Raw genomic sequence first — 14,230 nt, 5'->3', positions numbered from 1 at the left:
TAGCCCTCACGATTCTTTTGGTTTAAAGAGTTTTTAGCAAGAGGTGTCAAAAAAGTTACCACAGGGATAACTGACTTGTGGCCGCCAAGCGTTCATAGCGACGTGGCTTTTTGTCGGTGGCGCTGCTAAGCATCAATATATGATTTCGATACCTGAGACCCCCTACAAACGATAGGTTTACAGGCTGGGAGTTGCGAGTTGCAGAGAGGTGTATGTTTCGATCCTATCAGACTACCCTTGCTTTTGGCCGAGCTGCAAGCCATCACGGGTCGACGCCTGGCGACCGTCGAGGCCATGCACGCGCTGTGTGACCACCGATGGGTGTGTGATAGCATCGATTAGTCCCGGACCGGCAGCGGGAGCTTGCCTAGGGAGTGGTGGGGTTTCGGGCATTGGGCAGTCGATTCCCCGTAAAAGCCACGGCCACCCGTAAGCAGCTTCGACGGAGCGTGTAGTGCCGCTCCCATTACCCAAATGCACTAACCTGCCTATTAGGGCTGATTCCAGTGAGGTCCCAATTATGGTGTATTGGTCGCTGTATTTTAGGTTTTTGAGAGGGAATACGATTTTATACCACGACGTTGGGCTGGCACCTGCACCAAGCTCCCTTAGTAAAGTCGTGTGACAACGGCTTGAAAAGGCGAAGTGGCATACGGCCGCAGGGGTCTCCGTCCCGTAAAACCTGGCAGGCCTTCCAGTACGTTTCGCGGTCATTACCTGATGGGAATCAGGCAGGAGTGGGATCAGAAGCCCTTTCCTGACATACGCCGGTCGGGAGGCGTCATAGTTGCTCATGAGGGGCTATGACGACCTTCACTAGCCATGACCTCACTGCTCCGGCATAGGACACCATGGGACCATATAGGCGACCACTCCACCATGACCAAGGATAGCGGCTGGAAGAGGGACCCTTTTAACAACAATGTTTTCTTTTAAATTTTATGAGAAAGAAAAGGTAGCGGGAGGGGCGGACGGGTTAATAAACCCGTTTTCCAGGCGGGGCATCGCCCGGTCTCCACCGAGACTGGCCGATGCCAATGAAGGCGGCGCACAGGTTGGTACACCTTTTGCGACACCGACAGGGGAATTCCGAGTTGGGGCAAACGCAGGCACGCCTGAGCCAGCACCAACCGGAACGGCGAAGACTGGCGGCAAGGTGGAAACACCTAAAACCGCCAAGGAGCGGGAACAGATATCTGGGGCTATGCTACTCTCTGCGGTAGAAAGCCACATGAACAAGTTCCCGAGCGTGGAGGCGCTGTCCGTACAACTTGATGAAATACTCAAGTTCACGGACGAACGTAGCAACATATCAAAAGACTTGAAACAATGTCTTCTGTTGCTACGTATGAACGTTTGCAGCTCGAAGGCCGAGCTTTCGCAAGTCTTAAACGGGCTAACGATGCCGAAAGCAAGGCCTTCGCGCTAGAGGTGAGGCTTAACCAGCCTAAAAAAGGGAATGCTGCAGCTGTGTATAAATACACACAAACAGCTGCAGCATCGTTTGCCGAAGTCTGTTCAACTGAACCGACTGGCAAACGTGCGAGGGGCTCTCCGGGAGAAACGGCCCCCAGGACGCAACGAAGGCAGTTGTTCGGTGACAGCCAGGAAGCTGGCTCGTCGGTCCAGCCGAGCAAAGAACCAGCAAACGGCGAACCGGCAAACGGCAAAGCCACGGATTGGACCACCGTGTTAATAAAAAGCGGCAGAAGCGGGAACGACGCGCGAAGCGTGGCAACCGCAATTATAAGCCGCAAGGGGCGAGTAGGCGGAGAAAGGGTGATGCGCTCATTTTCAAGACGGATGCGTTTAAGTTCGCTAAAGTCTTGAAGGCCATGAGAGGCGAACCCAAGCTCAAAGACCTCGGCACGGATGTCAGGTCAATTCGTCGGTCACGCACCGGCGAGATGATCCTCGAACTCCGCAAAGAGGCAAAGGGCAAGGGCTGTGCCTATAAAAAGACGGCCCAGGAAGTGCCAGGCGAGGAGGTTCAAATCCGAGCCCTCACTCCTGATGTGACTCTCCAGCTTAAAAACCTGGACGAGATCACCGAAGGGTGCGACATAGCACAAGCCTTCGAACAGGAGTGTGGAGTGGTAGTGACCGCGGAGGCAGTTCGTCTCCGCAGGGGCCCGGCCGGCACCCAGGTTGCTACCATAAAGCTTCCATTAGCGGAGGGTAACAAGGCCCTGAAGAAGGCCACGTTGAAGGTGGGTTGGTCGGTCTGCCCTCTGGGCACCTTCCAACAGCCTAACGTTTGCTTCACGTGCTTTGAGCGGGGGCATAAATCCTGGTCGTGCAAAGGGCCCGGCAGGTGCAATTTATGCCGCCGCTGCGGTGGCGCAGGCCACAAGGCACGAGACTGCGGTGCACCTTCCGCAGTCTAGTATGCACCTCCTAGTGTCTGATATGCACCGGTAAACGGGACGCCAAACACGCCATGGGAGGCCCCAAGTGGCCGGCTGCACGGCCGGCTACTAAGCCGCAGGCCTGAGGGTGATACAGTTAAACCTGAACCACTGCTATGCGGCGCAGCAGTTGCTACACCAAGCGGCTGCTGAGTCGTTGTCGGACGTGGCCATCGTCTCGGACCCATACCGCATCCCAACCGGAAACGGTAACTGGGTATCGGACAAGTCTGGGAAGACGGCCATTTGCACGACAGGCAGGGCCCCGGTTCAGGAGATTGTGTCGACCTCCAGAGAGGGGTACGTTATAGCCAAAGTGGATGGAGTATTCTATTGCAGTTGCTATGCTCCGCCAAGTGGGTCTACCGAAACGTTCACACAGATCATCTGGTCGATCAAGCAACCGTGGAACTGACGGGCCTATGGCCGTTGGTGGTTGCGGGTGACTTCAACGCTTGGGCTGTCGAGTGGGGAAGTCGCTGTACAAACCAGAGGGGCTAGGTCTTGTTGAAGGCTTTGGCAAAGCTCAACTTAGACTTGGCTAACGTTGGTACAAAATACACCTACAGTAGAAATGGTGCCGAATCGATTATCGATGTGACGTTTTGCAGCCCGGGACTGATCACGAACTGGAAGGTAGACAACAGCTACACGAATAGCGATCACCAATCGATACGCTATGAGGTAGGCGTGCGGAAGCAAGCAGCGAGTAGGGCCAATGTTCCATCCTTCTACGGCTGAAAAACATTGCATTTCGATGCAGATGTTTTTGGGCAGGCAATTAGATGGAAGCACGAACCGCTCCCGGATATGGACCATCTAAATTCGATGCTGTCATGGGCGTGCGATGCCACGATGCCTAGGTCTCGTCCGCCTAGAGAGGGTAGGCCACCGACATACTGGTGGAGCGATACGATAGCAGGCCTACGCAGTGCATGCCTCCGTGCAAGACGGAGGATGCAACGCGCACGTTCCGACGAGCAAAGAGCGGAACGCGATGCCGCATTCAGATCCGCTAAGGCAACGCTTAAGAGCGCAATCGAAGACACCAAACGAGCCTGTTTCGAACAACTCTGTGCCAGTGCCAATTCGAACCCGTGGGGTGACGCCTACAGGATCGTTATGACCAAGACTAGAGGTGCGCTAGCCCCGGCCGAAGAGATCGCAAACTCCCTGAAGGTAGGCAAGGCTCCGGGACCAGACGGAATCCCGAACTTGGCTATCAAGACGGCCATCAAAGAAGCCACCGGGTTGTTCAGGGCGGTCATGCAGAAATGCCTTGACGAATGCCTCTTCCCGGATGTTTGGAAGCGCCAGAGGCTGGTGCTGTTGCCGAAGGTTGGGAAACCGCCAGGTGACCCATCGGCATACAGATCAATCTGCCTGCTGGACACGGCGGGCAAGGTGCTTGAGAGGGTAATCCTCAATAGACTGGTGAAATATACAGAAAGTGAGAACGGTCTATCAAGCCACCAGTTCGGTTTTCGAAAAGGTAGGTCCACGGTGTATGCAATTCTCTCCGTCACCAGAACGGCTGAGGTTGCAATCCAACGCAAAAGGAGGGGCATTCATTACTGCGCGATCGTCACGCTTGACGTGAAGAACGCGTTTAGCACTGCCAGCTGGGACTCCATAGCCTTAGCGCTACAGAGTCTCAGAGTGCCGACGTCGCTGTACAAGATTCTGGGTAACTACTTTCAGAATCGAGTGCTAGTGTATAACACAAACGAGGGTCAGAAAACCGTTCCGGTTACCGCAGGTGTACCGCAAGGTTCCATCCTGGGTCCGATACTGTGGAACGCCATGTATGACGGCGTGTTAAAACTAACACTCCCTCCAGGGGTGGTGATCGTGGGCTTCGCCGACGACATAACTCTTGAGGTCTATGGCGAGTCTATTAGAGAGGTAGAGTTGAAGGACGCGCTATCAATACGCGTAGTGGAAGACTGGATGCACTCCAGGAAACTGGAGCTAGCGCACCATAAGACTGAAGTTATTGTTGTAAATAACAGAAAGTCTGAGCAGGAGGCATCGATTAGTGTCGGTACATGCACTATCGCCTCAAAACGCTCGTTGAAGCTTCTGGGGGTTATGATCGACGACAAGCTCACGTTCGGGAGCCACGTCGATTATACCTGCAAGAAAGCGTCGATTATACCTGCTGTGGCAGCGCTATCTCGCATGATGGCAAACAGCTCGGCGGTCCGTAGCAGCAGGCGCAAAGTCCTTGCTAGCGTGACCACGTCCATACTCAGATAGGGAGGATCAGTGTGGTCCAAGGTATTGAGTACCTCGTGCCATCGCGGCAAACTCGAGAGTACGTACAGGCTAATGTGCCTAAGGGTCGCGTGCGCATACCGAACAGTGTCGTACGAGGCGGTTTGCGTCCTGGCTGGCATGATGCCCATCAGCATCATCGTCAAAGAGGATGTAGAGTGCTTCGACCAACGCGACACGAGGGGTATACGCAACACCATACGGTCATCTTCAATGGCCAGGTGGCAGCGGGAGTGGTCCAACACTACAAAAGGTAGATGGACAGATAGTTAGTATTTTGCAGGGCACCAATCGACGGGAAACCATCGATGTGCCCCAGTTAGTTAACGGTCAACTAACTGGCCTGTATAGGCTGCACTGCTACCCATAGAGGTAAGTGCGAAAAGCACGACTGGCCCTCTCCCTGAAGTAATGCCTAACGGCGGTCCCGGGGAGACGCCTGGCGACCGTCGAGGCCATGCACGCGCTCTGTGACCACCGATGAGTGTGTGATAGCATCGATTAGTCCCGGACCGGCAGCGGGAGCTAGCCTAGGGAGTGGTGGGGTTTTGGGCATTGGGCAGTCAATTTCCCGTAAAAGCCACGGCCACCCGTAAGCAGCTTCGACGGAGCGTGTAGTGCCGCTCCCATCACCCAAATGCACTAACCTGCCTATTGGGGCTGATACCAGTAAGGTCCCAATTATGGTGTACTGGTCGCTGTGTTTTAGGTTTTCGAGAGGGAATACGATTTTATACCACGACGTTGGGCTGGCACCTGCACCAAGCTCCCTTAGTCCCTTGAAAAGGCGAGGTGGCATACGGTCGCAGGGGTCTCCGTCCCGTAAAACCTGGCAGGCCTTCCAGTACGTTTCGCGGTCATTGCCTGATGGGAATCAGGCAGGAGTGGGATCAGAAGCCCTTTCCTGACATACGCCGGTCGGGAGGCGCAATAGTTGCTCATGAGGGGCTATGACGACCTTCACTAGCCATGACCTCACTGCTCAGGCATAGGCCACCATGGGACCATATAGGCGACCACTCCACCATGACCAAGGATAGCGGCTGGAAGGGGGACCCTTTTAACAACAATGTTTTCTTTTAAAATTTATGAGGAAGAGAAGGTAGTGAGAGGGGCGGACGGGTTAGTAAACCCGTTTTCCAGGCGGGGCATCGCCCGGTCTCCACCGAGACTGGCCGATGCCGGTAAAGGCGGCGCACAGGTTGGTACACCTTTTGTGACACGACAGGGGAGTTTCGAGTTGGGGCAAGGGCGGGCACGCCTAAGCCAGCACCAACCGGAACAGCGAAGATTGGCGGCAAGGTGGAAACACCTAAAACCGCCAAGGAGGGGAAACAAATATCTGGGGCTATGCTACTCTCTGCGGTAGAGAGCCACATGAACAAGTTCCCGAGCGTAGAGGCGGTGTCCGTACAACTTGATGAAATACTCAAGTTCACGGACGAACGTAGCAACATATCGAAATATTTGAAGCAATGACTTCTGTTGCTACGTATGAACATTTGCATCGTGAAATCCGAGCTTTCGCAAGCCCTTAAACGGGCTAACGATGCCGAAAGCAAGGCACTCGCGCTTGAGGCAAGGCTTAACCAGCCTAAAAAAGGGAGTGCTGCAGCTGTGCCTAAATACACACAAACAGCTGCAGCATCGTTTGCCGAAGTCTGTTCAACTGAACCGACTGGCAAACGTGCGAGAGGCTCTCCGGGGGAATCGGCCCCCAGGACGCAACGAAGGCGGTTGTTCGGTGACAGCCAGGAAGCTGGCCCGTCAGTCCAGCCGAGCAAAGAACCGACAAACGGCGAAGCCACGGATTGGACCACCGTGGTGAACAAAAAGCGGCAGAAGCGGGAACGACGCGCGAAGCGCGGCGACCGCAATAAGAAACCGCAAGGGGCGAATAGGCGGAGCAAGGGTGACGCGCTCATTTTCAAGACGGATGCGTCTAAATACGCTAAAGTCTTGAAGGCCATGAGAGGCGAATCAAAGCTCAAAGACCTCGGCGCGGATGTCAGGTCAATTCGTCGGTCACGCACCGGCGTGATGATCCTCGAACTCCGCAAAAAGGCAAAGGGCAAGGGCTGTGCCTATAAAAAGGCGGCCCAGGAAGTGCTAGGCGAGGAGGTCCAAATCCGAGCCCTCACTCCTGAAGTGACTCTCCAGCTTTAAAACCTGGACGAGACCACCGAAGGGTGCGACATAGCACAAACCTCCGAGCAAGAGTGTGGAGTGGTAGTGACCGCGGAGGCAGACCGTCTCCGCAGGGACCGACCGGCACCCAGGTTGCTACCATAAAGCTTCCACTAGCGGAGGGTAACATGGCCCTGAAGAAGGCCACGTTGAAGGTGGGTTGGTCGGTCTACCCTCTGGGCACCTTCCAACAGCCTGACGTTTGCTTCAGGTGCTTTGAGCGGGGGCATAAATCCTGGTCGTGCAAAGGGCCCGACAGGTCCAATTTATGCCGCCGCTGCGGTGGCGCAGGCCACAAGGCACGGGACTGCGGTGCACCTCTCAAGTGTCTGGTATGCACCGGTAAACGGGACGCCAAACACGCCATGGGAGGCCCCAAGTGGCCGGCTGCACGGCCGGCTACTAAGCCGCAGGCCTGAGGGTGATACAGTTAAACCTGAACCACTGCTATGCGGCGCAGCAGTTGCTACACCAAGCAGCTGCTGAGTCGTTGTCGGACGTGGCCATCGTCTCGGACCCATACCGCATCCCAACCGGAAACGGTAATTGGGTATCGGACAAGTCTGGGAAGACGGCCATTTGGACGACAGGTCCCCGGTTCAGGAGGTTGTGTCGACCTCCAGAGAGGGGTACGTTATAGCCAAAGTGGACTGCAGTTGCTATGCTCCGCCAAGTTGGTCTACCGAAACGTTCGCACAGATGGTCGATCAAGCAACCGTGGAACTGACGGGCCTATGGCCGTTGGTGGTTGCGGGCGACTTCAACGCTTGGGCTGTCGAGTGAGGAAGTCGCTGCACAAACCAGAGGGGCTAGGTCTTGTTGGAAGCTTTGGTAAAGACCAACTTAGACTTGGCTAACGTTGGTACAAAATGCACCTACAGTAGAAATAGTGCGGAATCGATTATCGATGTGACGTTCTGCAGCCCGGGACTGATCACGAACTAGAGGGTAGACGACAGCTACATGAATAGCGACCCTCCAATCGGTCCGCTGTGAGGTAGGCGTGCGGAAGCAAGCAGCGAGTAGGACCAATATGCCTTCCTTCTACGGCCGGAAAACATTGCATTTCGATGCAGATGTTTTTGGGCAGGCAATTAGATGGAAGCACGAAGAGGGTGAACCGCTCCCTGGTGAGGACCATCTAAATTCGATACTGTCATGAGCGTGCGACGCCACGATGCCTAGGTCTCGTCCGCCTAGGGAGGGTAGCCCACCGACATACTGGTGGAGCGAAACGATAGCAGGCCTACGCAGTGCATGCCTCCGTGCAAGACGGAGGATGCAACGCGCACGTTCCGACGAGCAAAGAGCGGAACGCGATGCCGCATTCAGATCCGCTAAGGCAACGCTTAAGAGCGCAACCAGAGCCAGTAAACGAGCCTGTTTCGAACGACTCTGTGCCAGTGCCAATTCGAACCCGTGGGGTGACGCCTACAGGATCGTTATGACCAAGACCAGAGGTGCGCTAGCCCTGGCTGAACAATCACCAGCGATGCTGAAAACGATCATTCACGGCCTCTTCCCAAGCCACGAACCAAGTCCCTGGCCTCCGGCTGACGAGTCACCACCAACCTTGAGTGACGGCAGCCGTGCAGAGGCAGACGATGCGGTAAGGGTGACAGAAGATGAATTGATCGAGATCGCAAACTCCCTGAAGGTAGGCAAGGCTCCGGGACTAGACGGAATCCCGAACTTGGTCATCAAGACGGCCATCAAAGAAGCCCCCGGGTTGTTCAGCGCGGTCATGCAGAAATGCCTTGACGACCGCCTCTTTCCGGACGTGTGGAAGCGCCAGAGGCTGGTGCTGTTGCCGAAGGTTGGGAAACCACCAGGTGACCCATCGGCATACAGACCAATCTGCCTGCTGGACACGGCGGGCAAGGTGCTTGAGAGGGTAATCCTCAATAGACTGGTGAAATATACAGAACGAGAGAACGGTCTATCAAGCAACCAGTTCGGTTTTCAAAAAGGTAGGTCCACGGTGGATGCAATTCTCTCCGTCAACAGAACGGCTGAGGTAGCAATCCAACGCAAGAGAGGCATTCGTCACTGCGCGATCGTCACGCTCGACGTGAAGAACGCGTTTAACAGTGTCAGCTGGGACTCCATAGCCTTAGCGCTACAGAGTTTCAGAGTCTCAGAGTGCCGACGCCGCTGTACAAGATTCTGGGTAACTACTTTCAGAATCGAGTGCTAGTGTATAACACAAACGAGGGTCAGAAATGCGTCTTGGGGTTATGATCTGGGGGTTATGATCGACGACAAGCTCACGTTCGGGAGCCACGTCGATTATACCTGCAAGAAAGCTTCCATGGCTGTCGCAACGCTATCTCGCATGATGGCAAACAGCTCGGCGGTCCGTAGCAGCAGGCGCAAAGTCCTTGCTAGCGTGACCACGTCCATACTCAGGTATGGAGGACCAGTGTGGTCCAAGGTATTGAGTACCTCGTGCCATCGCGGCAAACTCGAGAGTACGTACAGGCTAATGTGCCTAAGGGTCGCGTGCGCATACCGAACAGTGTCGTACGAGGCGGTTTGCGTCCTGGCTGACATGATGCCCATCAGCATCATCGTCAAAGAGGATGTAGAGTGCTTCAACCAACGCGACACGAGGGGTATACGCAATACCATACGGTCATCTTCAATGGCCAGGTGGCAGCGGGAGTGGTCCAACACTACAAAAGGTAGATGGACACACTGACTCATTCCAGAGTTAGCATGCTGGATTAATAGGCGCCATGGGGAAGTAACCTTCCATCTGACACAGATCCTGTCAGGCCATGGCTGCTTTGGGCAGTACCTGCATAGTTTTGGGTACGCCGAGTCCCCTATGTGCCCCGCTTGTACGGGTGCGGAAGAAAACGCGGAGCATGTGTTCTTCACATGTCTGCGTTTCGAGCGGATACGGTACTAAATGCTGGCAATAAGTGGGATGGACATCACGCCAGAAAATTGGGAAATCTGGGATGCGGTCATCACGGCCGCATCACAGATAGTTAGTATTTTGCAGGGCACCAATCGACGGGAAACCATCGATGTGCCCCAGTTAGTTAACGAATAACTAACTGGCCTGTATAGGCTGCTCGGCTACCCATAGAGGTAAGTGCGAAAAGCACGACGGGCCCTCTCCCTGAAGTAATGCCTAACGGCGGTCCCGGGGAGACGCCTGGCGACTGTCGAGGCCATGCACGCGCTGTGTGACCACCGATGAGTGTGTGATAGCATCGATTAGTCCCGGACCGGCAGCGGGAGCTAGCCTAGGGAGCGGTGGGGTTTCGGGCATTGGGCAGTCGATTCCCCGTAAAAGCCACGGCCACCCGTAAGCAGCTTCGACGGAGCGTGTAGTGCCGCTCCCATCACCCAAATGCACTAACCTGCCTATTAGGACTGATACCAGTAAGGTCCCAATTATGGTGTACTGGTCGCTGTGTTTTAGGTTTTTGAGAGGGAATACGATTTTATACCACGACGTTGGGCTGGCACCTGCACCGAGCTCCCTTAGTAAAGTCGTGTGACAACGGCTTGAAACGGCGAGGTGGCATACGGTCGCAGGGGTCTCCGTCCCGTAAAACCTGGCAGGCCTTCCAGTACGTTCCGCGGTCATTGCCTGATGGGAATCAGGCAGGAGTGGGATCAGATGCCCTTTCCTGACTTACGCCTGTCGGGAGGCGTCATAGTTGCTCATGAGGGGCTATGACGACCTTCACTAGCCATGACCTCACTGCTCCGGCATAGGCCACCATGGGACCATATAGGCGACCACTCCACCATGACCAAGGATAGCGGCTGGAAGGGGGACCCTTGTAACAACAACGTTTTCTTTCAAAATCGATGAATAGGCGAAGGTAGTGGATGGGGCGGACGGGTTAGTTAACCTGTTTGCCAGGCGGTGCATCGCCCTATCTCCACCGAGACTGGCGGATGCCGGTAAAGGCGGCGCACAGGTTGGTACACCTTTTGCGATACTGGCGGTCACGCATAAGCCAGCACCAACCAGAACAGCGAAGATGGGCGGCAAGATGGAAACACCTAAAACCGCCAAGGAGCGGGAACAAATATCTGGGGCTATGCTACTCTCTGCGGTAGAAAGCCACATGAACAAGTTCCCGAGCGTAGAGGCGGTGTCCGTACAACTTGATGAAATACTCAAGTTCACGGACGAACGTAGCAACATATCGAAAGATTTGAAGCAATGTCTTCTGTTGCTACGTATGAACATTTGCAACGCGAAATTCGAGCTTTCGCAAGCCTTTAAACGGACTAACGATGCCGAAAGCAAGGCACCCGCGCTTGAGGCAAGGCTTAACCAGCCTTAAAAAGGGAGTGCTGCAGCTGTGTCTAAATACACACAAACAGCTGCAGCATCGTTTGCCGAAGTCTGTTCAACTGAACCGACTGGCAAACGTGCGAGGGGCTCTCCGGGGGAAACGGCCCCCAGGACGCAACGAAGGCGGTTGTTCGGTGACAGCCAGGAAGCTGGCTCGTCGGTCCAGCCGAGCAAAGAACCGGCAAACGGCGAAGCCACGGATTGGACCACCGTGTTAATAAAAAGCGGCAGAAGCGGGAACGACGCGCGAAGCGTGGCGACCGCAATAAGAAGCCGCAAGGGGCGAATAGGCGGAGCAAGGGTGACCCGCTCATTTTCAAGACGGATGCGTCTAAGTACGCTGAAGTCTTGAAGGCCATGAGAGGCGAATCTAAGCTCAAAGACCTCGGCGCGGATGTCAGGTCGATTCGTCGGTCACGCACCGGCGAGATGATCCTCGAACTCCGCAAAGAGGCAAAGAGCAAGGGCTGTGCCTATAAAAACGCGGCCCAGGAAGTGCTAGGCGAGGAGGTCGAAGTCCGAGCCCTCTCTGCTGAAGTGACTCTCCAGCTTAAAACCTGGACGAGATCACCGAAGGGTGCGACATAGCATAAGCCTTCGAGCGAGAGTGTGGAGTGGTAGTGACCGCGGAGGCAGTTTGTCTCCGCAGGGACCCAGCCGGCACCCAGGTTGCTACCATAAAGCTTCCACTAGCGGAGGGTAACTAGGCCCTGAAGAAGGCCACGTTGAAGGAGAGTTGGTCGGTCTGTCCCCTGGGCACCTTCTGGGCCCGACAGGTCCAATTTATGCCGCCGCTGCGGTGGCGCAGGCCACAAGGCACGGGACTGCGGTGCACCTCCCAAGTGTCTGGTATGCACCGGTAAACGGGCACCAAACACGCCATGGGAGGCCCCAAGTGTCCGGCTGTACGGAGAGGCCTGAAGGTGATACAGTTAAACCTGAATCACTGCTATGCGGCGCAGCAGTTGCTACACCTAGCTGCTGAGTCGTTGTCGGACGTGGCCATCGTCTCGGACCCATACCGCATCCCAACCGGAAACGGTAACTGGGTATCGGACAAGTCTGGGAAGACGGTCATTTGCACGACAGGCAGGTGGAGGAATGCTTAAAGGCGGTCCCGGGGAGAGTGCCCGTCGTGCTCTTCGATCTTACCTCTATGGGTAGCAGAGCAGCCTATACAGGCCAGTTAGTTAACCGTTAACTAACTGGGCACATCAATAGTTTCCCGTCGATTGGTGCCCTACAAAATACTAACGATCTGTGATGCGGCCGTGATGACCGCATCCCAGATATCCCTATTTTTGCACATCCTACGCACGATGTTCTCTGGCGTGGTGTCCATCTCACTTATTGCCAGCATTTCATACCGTATCCGCTCGAAACGCGGACATGTGAAGAACACATGCTCCGCGTTTTTTTCCGCACCCGTACATGCGGGGTACATAGGGGACTCGGCGTACCCGAACCTATGCAGGTACTACCTAAAGCAGCCATGGCCTGACAGGATCTGTGTCAGATGGAAGGTTACTTCCCCATGGCGCCTATCAATCCAGCATGCTAACTCTGGAATGAGTCGGTGTGTTCATCTATCTTTTGTAGTGTTGGACCACTCCCGCTGCCACCTGGCCATTGAAGATGACCGTATGGTGTTGCGTATACCCCGCGTGTCGCGTTGGTCGAAACACTCTACATCCTCTTTGACGATGATGCTGATGGGCATCATGCCAGCCAGGACGCAAACTGCCTCGTTTCACACTGGTCGGTATGCGCACGCGACCCTTAGGCACACTAGCCTGTACGTACTCTCGAGTTTGCCGCGATGGCACGAGGTACTCAATACCTTGGACCACACTGGTCCTCCATACCTGAGTATGGACGTGGTCACGCTAGCAAGGATTTTGCGCCTGCTGCTACGGACCGCCGAGCTGTTTGCCATCATGCGAGATAGCGCTGCCACTTTCTGTTATTTACGACAATAACTTCAGTCTTATGGTGCGCTAGTTCCAGTTTCCTGGAGTGCATCCAGTCTTCCACTACGCGTATTGATAGCGCAGCCTTTAACTCTACCTCCCTAATTGACTCGCCATAGACCTCAAGAGTTATGTAGTCGGCGAAGCCCACGATCACCACCCCTGGAGGGAGTGTTAGTTTTAACACGCCGTCATACATTGCGTTCCTTAGTACCGGGCTCAGGATGGAACCTTGCGGTACACCTGTGGTACCTGGAACGTTTTTCTGACCCTTGTTTGTGTTATACACTAGCACTCGATTCTGAAAGTAGTTACCCAGAATCTTCCACAGCGGCGTCGGCACTCTGAGACTCTGTAGCGCTAGGGCTATGGAGTCCCAGCTGGCACTGTTAAACGCGTTCTTCACGTCGAGCGTAACGATCGCGCAGTAACGAATGCCCCTCCTCTTGCGTTGGATTGCAACCTCAGCCGTTCTGGTGACGGAGAGAATTGCATCCACCGTGGACCTACCTTTTCGAAAACCGAACTGGTTGCTTGATAGACCGTTCTCACTTTCTGTATATTTAACCAGTCTATTGAGGATTACCCTTTCAAGCACCTTGCCCGCCGTGTCCAGCAGGCAGATTGGTCTGTATGCCGATAGGTCACCTGGTGGTTTCCCAACCTTCGGCAACGGCACCAGCCTCTGGCGCTTCCACACGTCCGGGAAGAGGTAGTCGTCAAGGCATTTCTGCATGACCGCCCTGAACAACCCGGGAGCTTCTTTGATGGCCGTCTTGATGGCCAAGTTCGGGATTCCGTCTGGTCCCGGAGCCTTGCCTGCCTTCAGGGAGTTTGCGATCTCGATCAATTCATCTTCTGTCACCCTTACCGCATCGTCTGCTTCTGCACGGCTGCCGTCACTCACGGTTGGTGGTGACTCGTCAGCTGGAGACCAGGGACTTGGTTCGTGGCTCGGTAAGAGGCCCTGAATGATCGTTTCTGGCATCGCTGGTGATTGTTCGGCCGGGGCTAGCACACCTCTAGTCTTGGTCATAACGATCCTGTAGGCGTCACCCCAC

The 14,230-nt window shown here is 55.0% G+C and overlaps 1 pseudogene; it reads left to right on the top strand.

Annotated features, from left to right (window-relative positions):
• Positions 1 to 252, top strand: part of LOC129719310 (large subunit ribosomal RNA) — a 3,674-nt pseudogene extending 3,422 nt beyond the window's left edge.
• Positions 253 to 14,230: the final 13,978 nt, after the last annotated feature.

Source organism: Wyeomyia smithii, chromosome 1, assembly GCF_029784165.1.
Source record: "Wyeomyia smithii strain HCP4-BCI-WySm-NY-G18 chromosome 1, ASM2978416v1, whole genome shotgun sequence".
Taxonomy (NCBI): Eukaryota; Metazoa; Arthropoda; class Insecta; order Diptera; family Culicidae; genus Wyeomyia; species Wyeomyia smithii.
The sequence above is the reverse complement of the archived record's forward strand: the minus strand, read 5'-3'. Positions and strand labels throughout refer to the sequence as shown.